Below are 14,204 nucleotides of genomic sequence, written 5' to 3' on the forward strand. Positions count from 1 at the left end.
GTCCTTCCTTCATTGTGCAACTGGGGCAGGCGGGAAGCTAGAACAAGCCCTTACCGGATGCCCAGAGGGAGATATTTCAAAGGTTGGAAAGTTGTAGAAGAGAGGTGCTCGAAGCCTGTGAATCAGCAGCTACAGACATAGGCGTTATACCAGCATGACTAGCCCTACTGTGACCCCTAAAGAAAGGTGATTCCTCATTTATTAATACAACTGTAGATAGATCAAAATCTAAAAAGAAGGTCCACAATATACTAACTAAAGACCTTTGGTTCTTACGCAACCTCAAGAACAAAAAACAACTAGAGCACATCAAATATGTCTAGATGTTCCAAACACCTGGACAAAGCCATGTACACCAGACCCTAATAGACAGCAAAACATAATTGTAGGAGAGAACCCTTCTGAGTTCCAGACATTTGATGTGCTCAAGGGGTAAAGTTGATAGACTCCAACACCTTGAACACCCAGAAGGGTCAGTTGGAAGGGCTTTAAATGAAATGAAAGAAAGCCAGAATATGCGCTACACAGCATCTTAAAAATACACCTTGCACAACCTCATTCAGATACCCCAAAATGATTCACACGAGAGCTCACCAACAAACACAATTCCTCAGAGCCCATGACTTTTAGAGAGCGTTAGAAGTTACCAGCGTACGGTAGAGAGATTTAACGCTGTAGAGCATTACGAGGAATTTAGGTTTGCTAACATAACCCTCTGATCATGGGGTTTTAGCTATCCATCAATCAGTACAAATGCTCATAGAATGGTTGTCACATGATGTGGGGCCTATTGGTTCCTTTCAACTATGCTTCCAGTGGCAGGGCATTGACAGTCCGTTGTTCACCAGACAAACACCCTGCGATGTGTTTGATGCTGTGGAATTTCTAGAAAACCGCTCTAGTCTTTTACAGAAAAAGACTGAAATAGTAGCATATGACACATTCATAATCGTCACCCTCATTGTACGTGGTCGTGAGGGGGGTGTTTCCAAGCTTTTAGAGAGTGTTCTTGTACAGTAAAATCATTGGAAAGAAACAGAGTTGATTGCTAAATTATAACCACGGAACGACCAACACTTGTCTGGTGGCTAGCATCGTAGGGATGCTGTCATTATGTCTAGGGTCCTTGGGGTGTGAGCACTACATGGCATAAGATCACAAATGCAAAGGCATTAAATGTCCCTGGTGTAAGGCGTCTTTTCAGGCTGGAATAGAACATGGGTTACTTAGCTAAAGGGCGACCCCAGACCAAAACAAAAGACTACATAGTGCTCGATATGTAGGGGACATAAGAGACAGGTGTACACCAGCCTAACTATATTTACGCTCATCACCTAACTTCCGATGACAACTGAGAGTTTGAAGGTCATTTATGCATGAACGATTTTCTCAACACTTTAATTCAGCCAAAATTCAAAAGGTTTACCCTGATAGCACATAACGCAAAAGCTTATCACTCCTTTTTTTTGCAAAATATGATTCACAAAAAGATGGTCATGGAACACCCACAGCTCCAAACTGATGCTGTCAATGGCTGGGCCATTAAAAATAAGGTTCATAGATACCCTGAATTTTCTGGCTATAAAATTGAGCAAGCTGCCAAAAGCCTTTGGTTTTCCTGGGTATAATGGTTATTTCCCACACTGTTTTAACACCTGGGGAATCAGAATTATTTTGGCCTCATGTCACAACCTAACAACTACGGGGTGAAGTATATGATGCTTGCAGAGAGAGTGCTTTCTACCATGGTATGGTGAAAACTGTGAAAAGTTTTTTTATTTCCAATCGCGTTGAAAGCTACAGACTGGTATTTTCCCCCCTGACCTCCCTGTCGAATACACACCTAGGACCAAGCCCAGAGACTATAAAAAGAGCTGTTAGAGACTTTTCATAATGTTTACAATTTAGACCTTATAATATAAGGTGTTGACCCTGTCTGGCCATCTTAGCCCTCCTAAAATTGCTGGTTACAGCTTGTCCCCACCAAATAAAGGCCATCCTGTGTGCTCTGCTTTGGATGATTTAGTGAAAGCCATTTCAGAAATAGACCTAAACACTCTAATAGGCAATGTCCTGATATCAGAGCACAAGTTCCGGGTGCTGAAGAAGAAACATCACCTTATCAAGAAGCCCAATAATAAAAGGACTTCCCTCATTTCCAAGAAGAAACTGGTAAAGCAGTAGGGCGGACTTTTAGATTCTTTGTTGGGCAAAGCTATACCCATAATTACATGCAGCCTATCTCGGCAGTGAGGGAGCATCCTATGAAGATGTATCTGGTGCCTAGACAGCAGCTGGAACAGCCGGGTCCATCTACAGATGGCGCCTTGGATATAAGGAAAAAGTAGATGCTCCATCTAGATGCTGAGATTAAAGACATTTTGAACCAGACTGATATAATGCTTTATGACAAAGCAGGTCTTTACTCCAACTCACGACAAAACTTTTAAAATATTACAAACAACGAATACCAAAAAAATAAGCAAACTTTATATACCCCGGATGCTGAACAACTTCCACCCACCCCTGCAACGCCTCAACATCAACAACTGGAGTGGTGCCTCAGGCACCACTCCATCCACAAATATCTTTGTTGATGACCTGTTAAATCATATAAGTCAAAGGTACCGGGGCAGTACAAATGCCGTTGAGTAAAATTGCAGTTTATAAAGACCTGACCTCGGGGAATGAGTCCCCAAACCAATATTTCCCCAGAACACTCCTAGAAGTTGGAATCAGTTTCTGCAAGCGTTTGTGGAACTCAACATCCCTTCGGCGTTCAAATTAGTCGTTCTAATGACTTGCATTTTAACGGATCTCGTGATAATCACACAGGTTTGATATTGACTGCGTTGTTAAGCCACGCATGGTTTTGGTATGCGTGGTAAGAGATGCAATTCCGTTTTGATGGTTCTGTGATAACTAGCGTTATAAACATCTATAGAAGCCTGTAAAACATTCACATATCGGTAGGTGTTGTAGGCAGTGCAATATCTCCACATCTTAGACTTCAAGTTTATATCAAAACGCTCTATCACAGCTGCTGTTATGTCTTTGTGCATTACAAAGTGATGAACAGAGTGCTGTTTTAAAAATTCCTGAAACACATTATTTAAGAATTCTTTTCCTGTGTCTGTTTGTAGTTTGTGAGGGGTTTGGCCTTTCCCAAAGATGGCTTTAAAAGGCTCAGTGACGCTAGCCTCACTTTTATGGCTTAGCACTTCTGCAAAGGACAATACATCTATGACGATTAATATATATCGAGTGCTGTTATATTGCTTTTCTAAATCTTGAAGACTAATTATTTCCACCTGCCATTGATAACCTATTTGCGCATTAATGATGGTCGGTCTCCTCTTAAAGTGCCTCCTGGCTGGTTTGTGGAGTCAATACGCCTCCTCCCCAGATAACCAGGCCTTCACCGGGGCTTTGTTTACCACTTCATTTTAACTAAAGCCCTCTAAACAGTGTTTTGGCAGTTCCAAAGCTTCCAACCCCTCCAAGGACATGCTATCAGCCGTTATATCCCAGGAAATAAAGACATGTTTTGTGCAAGGACATTTTTATAAAAAATAAAGAATGTTAGCAAAATATAAACAGGACATACTTTACATTTTCTTAGAACAGGTTTTATCGGCATTGATATTTTTGCAGATATCACTCCATAGCTCTAGAAGAGCCTTCCAACTCTGGCAATACATATGTATCCAAGGTGCAATGCATCAGTATCTTGCCCAGTGACATTCTGGTGCTTGTCCTAAAAATGCGTAAATCTGTAACATTAAATAATGAATTAATTATTTTGAAACGGTCTTTGTGGGGCTAAAGACCCGATTCTTCTATTTTTAAAATAAATATTGCACATACGGCTTTCTGCAGGCTTTTCTATCACCTTTCTATCAAAATACATGCACAACTACGGCATACACCCGAGTTTTCAGTATGGTTCGCTGGAGTACCTGATCTATTTGAGAGCCGCTGACAAGATTTTAATCATATCAGCATGAACATATTTCTTTCCCTCGGACAGCCCATACACCACCCTTAACAGTTAATACACCTTTGTATGGGTTTACCAAACCAAACTACATGTGTGATGGAGTGTTCTTGATCTGCATGAGTCAGACAGACACTTGTGAACCTCCTGCAACGGATCCTTAATTTTATGACCGTATCAAAGGCTGTAATATTGCTATTTGACACATGTGAGTACAACAGTCCCCGCAAAACCTTTAATAGGCAATATGGGCTTGTAGAGGATGCCTGGAGTTTCTTTTTCAAAATTGATGCTCCCAGAGGTACAAATATATTTCTTATGAGCCTCTTTGTTTTGGCTTGTGGAACTTTCAGACTGTTTGGAGTAGCATAAGAAGTAAGAATTTACGTCCTGAACTTTTGCCGGATGCTCCTCTGCCACGTTTTATTTTATGAGGCTTCCTACGGTTCAAAAGAAGACAGAGAGACAATCAATTAGTGAAAAAAATAAAATATTGCAATATACACGTTAAGTGTCTATAACGTTTTTTACTAACCTTGTCATTTTCACGGCACTCAGCGGTAGCTCTGAATTCTTGAGAGTTGCAGAGGTCTATTGAAGCATTACAGGTGTCGCAGCTTTCGCCCAGCTGTTGCACGACGACAGCCTCAGGAGTTGCTCCCTCCAAAAACCCTAAACCTTCATAGACAGGTGAGTTCTTCAGCCTCTTCTATGTCGAAGAAATTGTTTCCAACATTTACTTCATTACTCGAGACTTCACTGCCACTGCTGTCGACCTTAATCAAAGATACCAGCTGAGGTCAGTCTTTGAGGCTAAACGCTTCACAAAGCCCTTGCGAATACCCTTCACATCGCAACCCACATCTTTAGGAGCTCCCTGTTGGGCGTTCTCTTCCAATACCAAAGGTATTAGGCATTGATAATATCTATCAATCATGGCCCTACCTGGCCGCCAGTTGATGAGGGTGGTGTATCTCTTCATGCTGGCTAGGTGCTCTCCATCTGTAGGACGGCTCTTGGTTGTTGCACAGTTCTCTTAAGAGCTCCTTATATGTATTCTAAGCACCCCTAAAGAGGTGTACACCTCTAAATCACATCATGGTCACAGGCTCTCCAAGGGCTCTGGCTTGCTGAGGGCTCCTGCATAGCCATGCCCCACCTGTAGGACCTTGAGCATGTGTCTATCACATGACCTCAGACATGTCACAACACACATGATCCCACCTCCAGGGCACGTGACCCCTACACCAGTTCCGGGGCGATATCGCCAAGAGACTAGAAGTCCTGGTCAATGATGACATCACTTGTAGGCAGGGCACCTGTCACTTTTTTGATGATGGGTATAGTTATCCCCTCTTTCTACTGAGCCTAAAGAACTCCACATTTTCATCTATCCATCCCAACTTTAAAGTATTCTTATGTCCCTCGACCACTACCTATGTTCTGTTTAACTTTCTTCTCGACATTAACCTAATCCGAGGAATAGGGGGTGATCTGACAACAGATGTATTCCTTAAAAACATCCCAAGATGATAAAGGACTAAAATCTGAATCTTTGAAAAAGAAAATACATTCTAACAGGAGAACAAAACCCCCCATCTGAAAATAATGATTGATCCAGGGTTAGCCTGGCACTTTCTTAGGTACCTTCAGCAGCTACTACTGTATTTTTTTAATTTTTTTATTTTTTTTCCTATTTTTTTTTCTCCTTTTTTTTCCCACTGCTCCCCACCCTCGTGCCCTCCCTGCCCCCCGCCCCTGGGAAAAAATAAGAAAAATAATCAACCTCATCTCAACCTTAGGCACGAAATATCACGCCATGCAGGGGTGTCAGTCTTTGCAGGTAGAACAAGGGATTGGTGGGAAGCCAGGGCCTGAGGGATAGAAATACCATCTTTATCTCTTGGAATGTCAATGGGTTAAGGTGCCCCCGGAGACAGAGGCTAATCTTTAAATATTTAGAGCTTTCAACTGCCCAAGTCTGTATGTTGCAAGAGACCCATTTGAGTTTTGAGGAAAGTAGTGCAATTTTCTCCAAGGTTCCTTGGGTTAAAAGCTTCAGTGCGTCACATCAGATATCTCAAAGTAGAGGGGTGGCAATCTTAATTAAAGAAGGAGCTCCCTGTGCTATAAAAAAAACACAATCGGATTCCACTGGAAGGTGGTTGGTAGCTCAATTAGCATTTGAGAATGCAGATTTAACATGTGCCTCTTTCTATGGCCCCAAAATGGACGATCCGACGTACATATACAAATTACAGTCAGTATTGATATTGGAACCACCGCCCTATGTTATCGGGGGCATCTTCAATGTTTTGTTGGATCCGTTAAAAGACAGATCCAATTTGAGCCATTATGTAGAAGCAGTAAAGATACGTCGAGCGTTATTGAATATGATGCACGATATGGATCTGATCGATCTATGGAGGGTCCAAAGAGGTGACCAAAGGGTTTTACATTCTATAGCAAAAAACACAGTCACTCCTCAAGGATCGACTATGTCTTCTCAGATAGACTGTCATCAGATAACCTAGGGGGGATATCAGTTTTGCCGAGCCACCTTTCCGATCACGCACCTTTACAATTCATATATCGGAGCAAAGAGTTGCAGCGGCAGCCACTGAGATGGAATCTGAATAGGGCCAAGCTTCTTGATCCTGAGGTTATTTAGGCAGTGCAGGCTTCCTCTCTGGAATTTTTTTCATTGAATACGGGCTCTCCAACATTGGATGTTAAATGGGATGCATTATTTGTTTTAAGAATAAGGTTGAGGCGGAGGCATTAAAGATTACTGAGGGGAAGATAAACAAACTGGAGAAAGAAAGAAATGGACTAAGTAATAGGGAGTCGGAGCGGCTTTCACAAGTCTTGAAGGATTTAGATGAGGCAAGATCGGAATATAAAGGGAAGTTAGATGCCAAATGCAGAGCACAGTGGAACACCAGAAAGATGCAGAATTTTGAATATGGGGAGAAAGCAGGTGCTCTCTTGGCCTGGAAAGCGAGAATGATCACGCCAGGAATGATATAAAAGAACTGATCATCAATATTAACGGGGAAACTTCAAGTAAGATCAAGGATATGCAGTCCTGTCTTCTTTCCATTTTTTCGGAACTGTATAGAGAGGATCTTGCACCTTTACTGAGTGCTATTCAGTCATTTTTAAGTAATAAACATCTCCCCTCCCTGTCAGATGAAAGTAGGAATGAATTAGATGCTCCCTTTACTTTAGAGGAGATAGCCGATCAAATCAAAAAAATCCAAGAATAAAAAAGCTGCAGGCTCGGACTCACTTCCGAGTGAAATTTATAAACTCCTCGCAGAGGAGTTGATAACTGCAATGGGAGTTACCTTTAACTCAGTCTACTGTCCAACCGGAAGGGTGCCCAAATCTTGGAAGGAGGCAACAGTCGTTTTGATTTTATAACCCGGTAAGGACCCATAAAAGGCGGACTCCTACCGTCCAGTCTCCCTGCTGAATGCCAATTATAAGATCTTTATGGGCATATTGGCAGGGAGATTGGCAAAATTGATTCCGAAGTTGATACACCCGGATCGGAAAGGATTTGTTGCAGGAAGACATATTCAGGAGAAGACACAGCTATTAATAGGCAATATAGATCTGGCCATTCAGAGGACTGAATCCTTGGCCCTAGTCCCTTTAGATGCGGCCAAGGATTTTGATAGAGTCTGTTGGGTGTACCTCTGGGAGGTTCTGAAGCCAATGGGGTTCGGTTCCATCTTTATCCAAACCTTGCAGAACTGTTACCAGGATGCCTCCGCCCGAATCCTTCTAAATGGGCTACTAACATCGAGCTTCAATATCCAGAGAGGGACCAGGCAGGGCTGTCCGATCTCGCCCCTTTTATTTAACTCCTTGGACGCTCATGACGAGCTCAGCTCGTCATGATGTACACCTCCATACACTCATGACAAGCTGAGCTCGTCATGAACAATTGGAATCAAGAAAAGTCAGCATCCTGGAGGATTACCTTTAGCATTCAAGGTGTTAATATATTTATGGAACCATTGGCACAGGCGATGAGATTGGATGATTTAATTCATCCCTTCAGATCTGAACGATATAGTTCTAAAATAGCCCTCTATGCCGATGATCTAATACTGTACACGAGTGACCCTGAGGCGGTGATTCCGAGGGTAGAGGAGCTCATGTGGGAATTTGGATCCATATCTGGGTATTTAGTTAATAAAACAAAGACAGAGGTGATGTGCTGGAACTTGGAGTGGATAGGAAGGGTCAGCGCAGATCTGAGATATCCGGGGATCTATATTGTTAAGGATTTGGAAAAAATACCTCAGATTAATCTCAACAGAGTCATTAAAGAAATAGAAAGCCTCTTCAGTAGATGGAGGAATCTTCCCTTAAACATCTATGGAAAAACCAATTTGGTAAAGTAGGTCATTCTTCCTAAGCTGTCAACTTATTTTCCTCTATGCCATTAACCTTCATGAAAGAAAGCCTAAGTAAGGGGCAGAGCAAGATTAGGAGCTTTGTGTGGGTTGATAAAGGGGTCCGATTGGCATGGAAAACATTCAGACGTAGATTAAAGAAAGGCGGGCTAGCCCTTCCTGATGTTAGGTTATAGGCAGCAGCATTCCAGTTTAAAAGCATCCGAATGCTACTTGTCAAACCAGAGGAGTCAGCTTGGGGCAGGCTGTTAGGAGAAATGGCGAGAGCAGAAGGAGGAGGTGGCGGTGAGGCAGTTTTATATAAGTTTGGATCACCAAAATTTTTAAGCGGGTACGTCTGAAGGTTTTGAGGGCGGCCTTGGAGCTATGGCATAGGCTTAGATATAGCTGGGGCATAGGGTATTATTCGAACAATTCCCCTGTTTGGGATGCACCAGGAACACCGGGATGCCTCAGAGACAGTTTGGCGTTGCCTATAAGAAGGGCGGGCATCACTACCTGGGCCGAGCTAGTAGACTCTGGGGGGATACAGCCATGGGAATACCTAAGAGCAAAGATTGGGCCAGGGTTCTCTAGATTCAAATACCTACAGTTGGTGTCATGGTATGACGCAGAAAAGGGGGAAGTTAGTGGGAATGGGGAGATTGAAGGGCTGTGGCAATCCACCCTCCCAATTAAGAAGGAAATCTCAGTCTGGTATAACAACTTGATGGAAGTTGAAGATCTTGAGGTCACCCCCTTCAGCGTTGGTGTGGACTCAAATCCCCCTTGGGTCATCAATAGAGTCCTTATATGAGCCCTCATTAAATGTCTTGTATAAATATGTCAAACCTGCCTGTTTGAAAAAAAAACACTTCTTCGTCATCAACAGACTCTACTATACTCCCGCAAAGATTGCCAAGTTTGCCCCAGAGCCACCCCCAAATGCTCAAGATGTCTGCTACCCCTAGCTAATGACCTACATGTTTTCTTAGAGTGTCCAGAACTGGCAAAATTTTGGACCAAGGTGGGCGACACTATTCGAGATATTTTTAACACCAATATAGATATCAACATGTCACTGGTATTTTTTGGAGATGATGGCCGATTCAGTCAGACCCTCTCTCAAAAAAATAGAGGTTTATTAATTTACTTGGTATTGCTGGCCCGGAGGAAAATCTGTAAGAAGTAGAAAGATCCCTTACCACCAAAAAGGGAGGACTGGCTCAAGGCCTCATTCGCCATGGCCCGTCTGGATTACGAGAGCGCAGAAGATAAGTCATTAAACATCTGGCATCCTTTTGTGAGTTGGGGCCAAAAGTTAAGATTAATATAATTGGTCTAATGATTACACCAAGTTCCCTCACAAAAAGGGATCGGTCGGACGACCCAAGCAAGTGCTGTAAGCCGGAAGGGCCACAGATTACAAGAACAGCTTCGTAAGACCCGCAGAGGCTTGAAAGGTGAAATGAGGACCAAACAAAATAAAAAAAGTAAAAAAAAAAAAGCTGCTACTACTGTAAACCATTTTGTGGTCCAAGCTGAAAATAAGATTAAACTTCCACACCCACATCTCTAATATCTGAGTTGAGCCAAGTAGCAATTCCAGTTAGGGGGTTGTTTGTGTTCTCGTTAAAAAGAGATCTGGCTTGGATTGTTCCTGATAAACAATACCAAGGGCCCTATTTATAATTTGGTAGATAGGTTATTCTCGACTAGGGTGAAAGAGTAAATTACTCCATCACCCTGACAGAGGTCACAACAACCTAATTTTGAAATATCCGTTGTGCTGGCAGACATTTCAAGCCTTGACAGAAACTGCTTCCAACATGGTTCCTGTCAATGTATTGTAACATGACAGAGCCATATGGCAAAGTTACAATTCTTTTTTATTTTTACAAATAAAACCCAAGAGCAGGATTTTGTTTTTGAAAAATAAACAAAAGAAACCCTCGCATTAAAAGTTATTTCCCATGGGGAGGGAGACCTTTTGCAGTTTTCACTGCTCCTTACTGCCATGACTATCCTGAAGGTGATGGGCAGTGAAAACTGACCTGTGTGTCTGCCCATCTAAATTAGGTGAGCGGAGTTTAACTACTGCAGAGATGGAGTAGTTTCTGCCGTGATTACACCAAATTTTAGAGAACAGTGGTCCCTATTTTGGAAGGAAAAATGGACAACCACAATAATCATATGCTTAAATAGATCGTATGTCTTTCGTCCAGCCGGACAAGAATTTATATTTATATAAGTTCAGTTGATTGTGAATCAAAACATTAAGGGCCATATGTAGGTAAATGGCATTTACCGATTCGTAAATACCGAATTTTACCAATTCGGTATTTACAAATCGGTAAATGCTATGTAGATATTTTTACCGAAATACTTACCGAATCGGTAACATTCGGTAATTACCGAATCGGTATTTACCGATTCGGTAATTGCCATTGATTCCTATGGGCCTTGAGGCCCATAGGAACCAATGGCAATTACCGAATCGGTAAATACCGATTCGGTAAAATTACCGATTTTACAAGGGAGACAGGGTGTCAATTTGACACCCTGTTGCACCCCGGATTCAGGCTTGTGTGCCATGTGACACACATACATGCCCTTAGGGCATGTATGTGTGCCACATGGCACAGGTGTACATGCACAGATGTGCATGTACACAGGAATTCGTTATTTACCATCAAATAGAATTTGATGGTAAATAACAAATTATTTAGGGCCTGTGGCACTGTTTTCAGTGCCACCTACATCCCATATTACCGAATCTGTAAATTTACCGAATCGGTAATTTACAGAATCAGTAAATTTACCGATTCCGTAAATTTACAGATTCGGAAATATTTTGGCCCCCTACATTTGAAACTCCAAATACCGGTCGGTAACGGCCGAAATCGGCTGTTACCGACAGGTATTTGGCCTCCTACATATGGCCCTAAATGACAAGTGGGCACAGCCGTGACCCACAGAACACAAGACAAACCAAACGAAAAACAGAATGGCCAAAGGCAGGGTATAAGATGTGTCTGTTTGTTAGTAATCACTATGACAGACTTAAATATCCATTTTCACACCATTGATCATTACAATATTATAAAATCATATTGCATATGGTGCTTTTAGTGTCGACGACGTTTCGATGCTAGTCACAACAATATAAAGCATCATCTTCAGGACAAGGGATAGTTCATTGTTGTCTTAAGCTTATTCACATATTGTGCCTATATCGCATTACTGTATCAACATTTACAAGGGAATAAAAGGGGGGAGAAAAATACAAAAATAGAGATAAGTAAAACTAAACTGCTAGGCATCTGATTGGTGAGGGTGAATTGATGTGTGACACAAAGAAGAGGACATCCGCTTCAGGACTAGAGTCTAGTTGCACAGTACTCATACGGCTTGTGCCCGAGATGTCAGTGAAAGCGCAGTGGTTTAAGGTGTTAAAACATCAATGTCAGTGAAGGTTGAAGGCGCAGTGGTTTATGGTGAAAAAACGGCGATGGATGAATCTACAAAAATGGGGAGGAACCATTGGGATAAAGGCGTATCATAGTTGTTCATGGGATGTGAATCACAAGGGGTGGTGGCGGGCGACGCGATGCACGTGCAGTGAATTAAAAAAAAAAAGATAGTGCTGTTGTATTTAAATTGTGGCTTTAATTTCTCGAAGCAAGCATTAGTATTACGTTGCTGGTGTTGACCATTATTTATTTAGCGGTTCGGTACAGATTGCCCAAAGTAAAACAGTGTTCTTAAAACATTTCTTACGTTTGAAGGATGAACAAGGTTCAACGGTAATGACACGCTTGTAATATGGCCCAGTAGATCCATAACGGGGGCTGACAGCCACTAAATCTGCGGTGACAAACAGTCTATATTAAAACCGGCATTCAGATGTGATTTTAAAAACGGGGGGTGCTCAAAACGGCGCAGTGAAAAGTCATTTACCGTCAATAGGCTATGGGCCTTCCTTGTATGGTTTAATTCCTGATATCAATATATGCCAGTGCCGGATCGCACTTGAGGCTTTTGGCTAAGTAACAATTCCGCTAGGTGCCAGGTTGCACCTCCTAAAATACAAAGCATTCAATTATCAGATTAAGTCTCGAATTTTAACCAAAAGGGGCTGGTCGCAAACACGGTCTGCCAGAGTTTTGGTTACTTACTTGAATAACGGCGGAAAGTCAGGGCACGGGGGCTCCTGCTGGCGCTGGATAGCGTGTGAGGTGAAGCAGAGTCTCCAAGTTACTTTATGACTTTGGAGCCAAAAATGGTGGGTGATGGAAAGAGGCAAGGGACTAACAGCCTCATGGTCCGGGGGCGGTGGCCATCTTGGAATGGCAAATTGTTGTGCTCGTGTAGCCTTCTACGGTGGCGGCCATCTTAGAACGTCAGAGAGGAGTGGGAAACAGTGATAATAACTAAGGTCCTGCCGGCGCGTGTGACAAAAATGGTGAGCTGGTGGTGTTTAAACGGCGCAAGTGACATAGATTATGCAAATTTCTAGCATGATTATGTACAACACATTGAGTCACATGTATCATTTATATCCAGTTTCTGTATTGGAAGGAATATCACTGATTGTCTATTATAGCAAGGAGGTCCAGTCCTCAATACGATTGAGTCCATTCCTGATGCTATTAGTCCTCAGAATCCAGTGCAGTTCCTCCTTATTTAGTAACGTTGAGACATCAGCTCCCCTAGATGGGGGTTTTATCATGGTTATGACAGTCCACGTAAGATCTCTCTCATTGTGTCCTTTTTCAGTATAGTGATCCACAAGCGGGGCGTTGGCTGTCTTGCAGCGTATCCGACTCCGGTGTTGTCCAATCCTTAGTTTGATGGTGCTTGGCATTGAAATCGCTAACGAAGAACTGTCTAAACTCAAGACAGAAATAAGCGATCTGGAAAAGCAGATCAACGACAAAAATACCAATACCGAGGCTAAAAAACTTCTTGACAAAATAAATAAAACAATTGAGGATTTCCGCAAATTCGAGCTTAACAAAAAGACTATAAAGGTACGAAAAGATATTAAAAGTTTCAGTCAGGAACGAGCATATCCCTATCTCGTGAAAGATTACTATACCAATCACCCCCATAGTGGACCACAGAACCAGAGACCCTGGGGTAGATACAACCAGAGAAAATTTTTTGTAGGCTTCACTGACAGCTCAGCTGACTCATCAGAACAGTCCGATCAAGGTGAAAGTCCGGGCCCCTCCAACAGGAATTTTTTAGGCCGAGGCCGGGGCCAATCAGAGGCCCAGGGCCCAGGAAAGGGCAAACAACCACAGAGATGGCCCAACCCCCGAACCCTCCAGGCGAACGGTTCACCCGCCGCTAACACTACCGTTAGTGATTTCACCCGAAGAGACAAATACAGGGAATGTGGCAGAATTAGAGACAGATCTTCTGCCCATCTTTAACCTCACCAGACATAGCTTATCAGATAATAAAATGTCTCTCCTCAGTAAAGGGTTATCATTCGTCCCTACTATACGCCCTAATTTCCTAGATGCCCAAACGGAACTATTAAGATTCTTCAGGAAAATAAGGCTACACAGCTTTTTCTTGTTAAACCCCAGTCCACCGAAGCATTACAATACCCCATTCAAGCCACCGTCCAAATTCTCCCCTACTGCCGGGATGATACCACCTGAAATCCCGACCTTTGAAAAACTAGTCTTAAATGACCTTACAGCATTAGAAAACAAGAGGAGTTTCATCCTCTACAATATCACGATTGAGGAGAGAAAGGCCATTTCCTCCCTCAAGAACAACCA

At 42.6% G+C, this 14,204-nt stretch overlaps 1 pseudogene; it reads right to left on the reverse strand.

Moving 5' to 3' along the window:
- Nucleotides 1-3,793: 3,793 nt before the first annotated feature.
- Nucleotides 3,794-14,204, reverse strand: part of LOC147711093 (uncharacterized) — a 31,725-nt pseudogene continuing 21,314 nt past the window's right edge.

Source organism: Lissotriton vulgaris, chromosome 5 (assembly GCF_964263255.1).
Source record: "Lissotriton vulgaris chromosome 5, aLisVul1.2, whole genome shotgun sequence".
Lineage (NCBI taxonomy): Eukaryota > Metazoa > Chordata > Amphibia > Caudata > Salamandridae > Lissotriton > Lissotriton vulgaris.